This window comes from Physella acuta, unplaced genomic scaffold (genome assembly GCF_028476545.2).
Source record: "Physella acuta isolate Inbredline_101_S28 unplaced genomic scaffold, ASM2847654v3 ptg000805l, whole genome shotgun sequence".
NCBI lineage: Eukaryota > Metazoa > Mollusca > Gastropoda > Physidae > Physella > Physella acuta.
The window spans coordinates 1,145,458-1,154,118 of NW_026732323.1; positions in this window are offsets into that span (position 1 = coordinate 1,145,458).

Consider the following 8,661-nt stretch of genomic DNA (forward strand, 5'->3'; position numbering starts at 1 on the left):
CTAAGGAAAGCGCAAAAGAGGCTGCCTTATATTCAGCAAACACCTGGCGACACGACCTTGAGTCTGACAAATCAAAAATGGGCAACACGTGACAAAAATGTCCCTGTACAGAAGACGATGGAGATCTTTGGGTTGGGTCTCATACCCCAGACAGGTACGGGCATTGTTGTGATGACACTAACTAGCAAAAATTAACTACCAATGTGTTTCTCCCCATGCTAAACTATAGATATTTTCAAATGCAAGATTAGCCGTTTCTTTATTATATGATAACCTAAGCTTATCTCATAATAATCGATTCCTATTTAGGTCGACTACTGACCTTGTGAAAAATAAACAGACTGCTACTATTATTTTTTTACACGTAAAAACGTGCTAGGCAGCGATTGAAAATTCGATATCAGACCAGTGACTATTAACAGCATAGGTGATATTGCCTGTTTAAAAGTGCAAAGACAGCAGTAAATCAGGTACACTGGAGAGAATGGGCCAAATTCTGTGTTAAATTGTGGTATGATACGACGTAGTCAATAAAGATAGGGTCTATGCTACAGAACGCATCACTCTAGCACTAATCTAACGAAACATAACTCTAAACTATATTCGGATCAAATCCCAACCTATATGTGTTTCTGGTTATAGGAAAAAGTTGGATAGGATAGTTTTTATCCATTAATAATTTTATCTAATAAAACCTTATTGCAGGCATATAGCCACAAACCAAAAGCAAACTTACAGTGCTGCTTATAAGGAGTAGGAGAGAGCATAATGTGGCTCGAAAAAAAAGATGAAGCTAACTTTAATGTAACTACATATAGGCCTAAATTATGCGGATTCAATATCTGAAAACACACGGTAGCCCTGCGTGTTAAAGCTGCGGACGAACAACCTGAGCAGCGTTTCTTTCAGACTTTTTCTACGGGAAGGGACTTGCTACTTTATGGGGGGGGGGGGACTGGTAAGATTATTTTTTTCTATATAAATTCCATATCGTTTGGGGGGGGGGGAGCCCCCCCCCCCCCCGATAAAAAAGAGATGCCTGGAAGAAACTCTGCACCTAAGCCTAAAGCTAGTCTATAAAGGTGTCCGTAGTCTCTTATTCTTTCCCTTTCACAGCACAAGGGTTTTGGTTTTGTACCTTCTTTATGTGTCCATAGTTGGAAAGGCAGAGAGGGGGTGGGGGGTGGGGAAGGAGTGCAGCTATAAATTGTATTGCCGTTGTTCTTAGATTCGCATAAGATAAACAAACTATTTCTTAAATAAGGTATTAATATGTTTTATTACTGGAAATAGAAATGTAAGCTCGTTTTGAACTTCACCAAAAACATACTTCAACTTCAATGAATTGATAACATTTAGAGAGAGTTGCGTGTATATTCTTGCTGACTTCATTAAAATAAACCGGGAGTGATCTCCCCTAAACTTTCTCGAATATTCTTATATAAAATAACAGGGGATGGGAACTCGGGCTATAGACATGATTTTTAATCCATTTTAAATACTTAAAGTTTTAAAAATAGAATAAAATCTCGTAGACAAATTAATTGCACACCAAGTGAACGCGAATAAAAAAGCGCATAATAGTGCGCAATATTATTAGTACTTTTAAAATTTACATTAGTTTTTTGAGAAATCGGAAGTAGCGTAAATAAGTACTTCCGGTCAACGAAAAATTCTCAAAATTTGACAGAAGGTAGAGAATTAGATCTTTTACTTACATATCAAATTTCATTTATCTATCTGAAATAGTACTCAAGTTATAGGCTTTTGAAAAATTCAAAGTAGAAAAAGTACCACTTCCGGTTATCCGAAATCGCTCAAAAGTTGATACGGATCTACGATTTTGATAAAATACTTGTATATGAAATTTCATCAACCTAGCTGTAACGGTACTCAAGTTATCGTGTTTACACACGGACACACACACACACACACACACACACACAGACACACAGACATACGGACAAGATTGCAAAATTATGTTTTTCCGTATCAGTGAGATGTAAAACGTCGAGATTTGCAAAAATCTCGATTTTCTTTTTTTGCACGATTACAAGACTTTCTCTATACTTCGTATATACGAGAAAGTAAAAAGTAAAGTTCTTTGTCAGCGAAAGTTATGAATGAGATTAGCAGTATAAAAACACTACCACGCGTTTATTTTTGTGAACGAGGAAATAAGGACAAAAGCTTGTGTTTTATGACAGTCATAAAAATGTTACCTGTGGAGTAGAGGGATTAGAACCTATCAGAGACTGACACCGTTGTCTAGTTTATATTTTATACTGCTGTAGCTATCATAATGTGGATCCACTTTGTGGTAGACTACACCGGACAGACCCAGTTTTGTCACTAGAAATACCACTGGATATCGTTACACGAATGCAGGGGTAGACAATTAGAGGGTGTTGGGGAGTTGATAGCAGAGATAATTCTCCCCCCCCCCCCCAAGGCCCATCAGAAAGTAATAATAACTCTCACAAGTCCGCTCGTATCGCTTTCAATTTCAAAGTTAATTAATTATGAATATCATAAAATTAAATGTTAGGTTCTTAAAATCGTTATGAAATAATAGCCTTTATACGTATGCTATTTAAACACACACACATACACACACACACACACACACACACACACACACACACATATATATATATATATATATATATATATATATATATATATATATATATATATATATATATATGTGAGCGGCTGGAGTGTGTTTATCTGTTGTTATAATTATTTGTAACTAAGAAGGCGAATGTCGCTTTTTGTGTTCCTTTTAGGATTGTTGTGGTTTTTAGTTAAGTAGTCCGCTATTATGGCGCTGATATGATTTTGATTTTACAATGGTTTGTAGCCTGGTTATTGTGTCTTGTTTATATTTTAATGTTATTATTTATGCAAACTTTGTTTTGGATTGTTGCTCCACTTTGCTTTATGTCCAGAATGTTACTTATTATTGTATTAGGGACTATTTTCTTGTGCGTAGCATTGGTTTCTTTGTTCGTAGTATTGGTTTCTTTGTTCGTGAATGTGGTGTGTCGACATGGAGGGACATTCTGCTGGAATGTCGAGGCCTGTGTGTTGAAGAGTTTCTGTGTCACGTTTATGTGGTGTATGGTAACGACGGTGGTCCGAAATTGGGTGTTTTGTTTCGTTGAGTTCTGTATGTTTTGAGTGTTTTGTCTAGATCTAGATTCTGGTTTTTTTATAATAACTTTTGGTTCCATATTTATTATTTTGTTAAATAAATTTTATATTAATTTGTTAAAAGTTTTTTTTTTGTTTTTAATTTAGACTAAGGTTAGGTTATTAACCAGTCTGGGTTACCGGACTTGCACTGACCGGACGGTAGTTAGTTAGATAAGCCTAGGGAAGGGTAAGATAGATTTTAGTTATCCCCCCCCCCCTAGCAGGGCTTACAAATATATATATATATATATATATATATATATATATATATATGTATATATATATATATATATATATATATATATATATATATATATATATATATATATATATATATATATATATATATATATATATATATATATATATATATATATATATATATGTTACGGTCAAAGCCCGAAGTGCGGCCAAACCCAGGATTGGCCGGCCAATGCGCGGATTGGCCGGCTCTCTTGGCCAAAGCCCGAAGAACTAAGAACTTAGATCGTATTTCGTACATTGGCCGGCCAATGCGCGCACTGGCCGGGACGTACTGGCCAAAGTCCGAAGTGCTTAAACTTGACAGCGTATTTTGTACATTGGCCGGCCAATGCGCGCATTGGCCGGGACGTCCTGGCCAATGTTCTATCTATACTAAGTTGTGATCGCGTTTTCATTATTCAGGGTGCGGTTTCATTGTGAGTAACGTATTGTTTAGCACTTGTTTGTGAATCAAGTTATTTCTGAACTAAAGAAAATGTGGCCTGAACTTAAACTAGTTCACGGAAAACCAAGGCATAGCCAAAGCCAAGGTTCAGTCGAACGTGCCAATCAAGATGTTCAAAACATGATGATGACATGGATGCAAACAAATGAATCAGCTCATTGGGCTGAGAGTCTCAAATTCATTTAATTTATGAAAAATCGTTCTTTTCATCAAGGAATCCAACAATCACCATACGAAGCCTTGTTTGGATGCAAAGCAAAAGTGGGACTTAGCACTTCAAATCTACCAAGAGAGGCTCTCAATAAAATAGTTACTGAGGAAGATCTTGAGAACATTGAACAAGAAATGGAGGTTGCCATAAATGCAACGACATCTTCAGCTAACACATCTGCTGCCGTGGCGGAACGTCCAGACCAGTTGCGTGAAAATAATGTGGCCAATAGATTCTGTATAGTTTGTGAAAAACATTGTAGTGCAGCTCATTCTTGTGGATCTTGTGGCAACGATGTGCATGCTATTTGTGGAATACCCAATGAAGCAGACGAAGGGTACGGAGGGAACATTACCTGCAGATTGTGTCACAACAAACAAGACATCATGGAACACAGGTCAGCTGCTCATACTGGCTTGCAAAATCAAGGTGCTAAGATGCTTAAAACATCAAATACAAAATTTAAAGATGGTGATGTGGGTGACAATGTACGCATCCGTGTTCCAGATGTTGACAGAGGTCGCGGTGATCCCCGAAGCGTGATTGCAGTTGTCATGAGCATCGAGGGCGGTTTCTACAAATTAGGAACGGAACATGGTGTTCTAAAACAACTGTATGCTAGAAGTGAGTTTTCAATTCTTCACGAAAAACTGCTCTTATTGTCGTCAGTTGGCACTGAGGAAAAATCACTACGAACCATCGCATCTTCATCGCATCTTCACAATCATTGACTGGGGGCCAAGGCTACACTCGCTGCAATTGCACAACCAAGTGTACAACAAATCGCTGCAAGTGTAAAAATAAGAAGCTGCTATGTAATTCTAAATGCCATAAAAGTTCAACTTGTTGTAACAAATGATAATATTGATTGATTGAGACTATAGTACAATAAAAAATTTGAATGTTTCTGTCATTTACTTTAATTAATAATCAATAAAGACTTAATTTCATGATCCTACCGGCATAAAAAAAACCAAAATCTGCTCATGATCTTCTAATTAAGACTTGGCCGGTCCATCATGGCCAGTCCGCGGACTGGCCGGGACTGGCCGGCTAAAGGCCGAAATCAAGAGCTATTTCAGACTTTGGCTGGTCCACAATGGTCAGTCTGCGGATTGGCCGGCCAAAGGCCGAAATGAAGCAAAGTTTCGGACTTTGACCGACCTATGGGAGGCGATATTGGCCAATGCGCGGATTGGCCGGCCAATCCGCGCATTGGCCGACTTCGGGCTTTGACCGTAACATATATATATATATATATAGCTCCACCATTGCCATTATAGATACTATCGTTAAAGTGTAATCCCAACCTATGAAACTTTAAACAGCTGACTTAACTAGACTATCAACCCCCTGAGATTATCCTATACGCTACGTACATTGCCGGCCCAATCTAGTCTATCTATGCACACACACCTGGATAAGATAAATACCCCCTTCACCCCCGCCTCACCAGCTGATAATGTTTACATCATCGTTCTATCAAGAAAGACCCAACGTCAACTGGAATGTTCTGAACTTGGGGCTAAGAATTTTCAAACTCTGCTGGGTCGGTCTCGAATGTTTAGTTCATCGGTTCAAAAAGCACAATGTACTTTGGCCCCCATTTGTTGCGGTGTGAGAATGTTGATTATAAAACAGGTTTTTTAAACGATGGAAAGCTTATCATGAATGTCTCGTCGGCAGGTGAAGAAAACCCAGGACACGAAACACGTTAACCTTGATTCCTCCCCCTCCCCACCTTATGTAGAATATATTTAGATTAGTTTCGTACTCCGGTGACTAAACAAAAAAGCCCAACCGGAATTCGTGAATACATCTGTAGGGCCTAAAACCGGACTTCGTTTAAAAATAAATGGTGTTGTTATTTTTTTTTCAAAAAAAGACATCGTTTATAACTATAGTGAAAGTTAAATCCTCTGTTTGTTTTGTTCATTAATATTTTAAATATCAATGCGAAACATTTTAGTTGACATCCGTGTGCTGACCCAATTTAATAATATGTAGGTGCATCGAAGTTCGTATGTGTGTGTGTGTGTGTGTGTGTGTGTGTGTGTGTGCATGTACGTGTAAGAGAATCTATATGTGTGTATGTTAATTTTTCTTTATCTATATACGAGTGGAAAAGTTTCTCCTTCCCAAGCTTACTACACACAAAACAATATAATATTTTACCCCATGTTCCCTTCCGAAAGCATGTTCCCCTCAGCTAGTATGTTCCATTCAAATAACATGTTCCCTTCAGATAACATGTTCCCTTCAGATAACACGTTCCCTTCAGAATAATATGTCCCTTTTAGATAGTATGTTTCCTTCAGATAGCATGTTCCCTTCAGATTGCATGTTCCCTACAGATAACATGTTCCCTTTAGATAACATGTTCCCTTCAGATTGCATGTTCTCTATAGATAACATGTTCCCTTTAGATAACATGTCTCTCGTGTATACTTAACCTTGGAACAGTTCTTAATTAAAGCGTACTTAAGCTTATGTGTATCACGTATGATACTTATTAGCCTCGTACTTTATAAGCTAAACCTTAATGTTAACTTATATATGATACCTGTCAATATGTTAAATTAACTTTAATTGGCTTAAAAAAACCAAGACCGAACACTCAATAATGATTGCTATTATTACATAGAATGTATTGGTGAATAGTGCAGGGTTTCTTTCAGACATCTTCCTCCGGGGGGGGGTGGGGGGTGGGGGGGGGGGGGGGCGGTTTAAAATTTCCAAGGAGTGATCGGATGCTGGTAAAAATATACATTTTATAGAATAGATTTTTAAAAAATTGTCCGAGGCGAGGGGATGGTGGACGGATTCGTAAAGGGGTGGTGGTGGTGATGATGGGGGAGGGGGGGGGGTGCAGTTCCCTGAAGTTATGTCAAAAAAAAAATCTGGAATAAATGTATTTCTCTTTGTTAATTAATTTGAAAAAAAAAGTTTGTAAGCCAAGGGAGTTAATCCGTAAAATATCTCAATTCTAAATATGACCAGATTGTCTCCCTTAAAACAACCTCTGTTCATTTTTTACCGTACCATTCATGCACAAAAATAACTGTAAAAAGTTATTTGGTTGGGTAATATAATATCCCAGATTTATAGTTATGTGATCCCCGCATATGAAGAGAAATAGAGAGATCAGTGCCCACTCTCCTTTTCCCCTAGACTTAATTAAGAAATAGACAACGACATTTCTTTTAAAACCATAAGGTAGCGTACGTACCATGTATGTGGGCAATTTGCAAGGAACGGCGCAAGGGGAGAGAAGGCGAGGGAGGCAAAGACGAAATGTACTGGGCGACATCAAGGAGTGGAGTAGGCTGCCCTTTGCAGAACCACTTCAAGCAGCTGGTCCGACAAAGATGGCAAAAGAATTATAGAGTAGTCAACGATGTCGCCCCAACTATTGCTACCCAAACCGGGGTCAGGGGATGATTGTGTAATTATTTGAACACTTTATATAGGGTAACAAATGTAAGAACGTGGAAATTAAATGTGTGATTTTTATTTTGGTTGGATACCATTTAGATGTATGTAATTTATATTTCTTGGTGAAAAAAAATAATGTAAAAAAAATCAGAAAATTGATCGAATTTGCCATTGGTATAATATCTAATTTAAATATCACAGTCAATGCTTTTTACGCCTTACAATAGTTTCACACTTTACGTGTATTTCATATTCTAAATTTGTTTCACACCTTTAGTTTTACACCTGACATTGATTTCACATGTATATTCTATATTAGTTTCAAATGTTGACCTCATGCTTAAGACATATTTTTAGAAATACAAGCGGCGACTGTGCTTGAAAATAACTAAATAAAGCTGTAAACTTTTCAACACTCGCCACTGTATTCCAGCTTACAGACAGCCCCTTCCCTCCCCGTTTCCCTTTTGGGATTATCATCCAATTAGAATAGACTTCTTTATGTTTGAAAATGGACAAAGGAGTTCTTCTTAAAAAATAAAGACGTTTCGCATATCTCTCATTAGCTCTATAATTTTTCCACTCGACTTCTGCTAAACCAGAAGAGACGGTGCCAAAATCTTCCATATCATACAGACTTTACTCAGAAGAGAGTGGGGCCTCCATCTTCACCATCAAACACATTTTAACCAGAAGAGAGTGGGCCACAATCTTCCACACACAACACATTTTAACCAGAAGAGAGTCGACCACAATCTTCCACACACAACACATTTTAACCAGAAGAGAGTGGGCCACAATCTTCCACACACAACACATTTTAACCAGAAGAGAGTCGGCCACAATCTTCCACACACAACACATTTTAACCAGAATAGAGTCGACCACAATCTTCCACACACAACACATTTTAACCAGAATAGAGTCGGCCACAATCTTCCACACAACACATTTTAACCAGAATAGAGTGGGCCACAACCTTCCACACACAACACAGTTTAACCAGAAGAGAGTGGGCCACAATCTTCCACACACAACACATTTTAACCAGAATAGAGTCGACCACAATCTTCCACACACAACACATTTTAACCAGAATAGAGTCGAC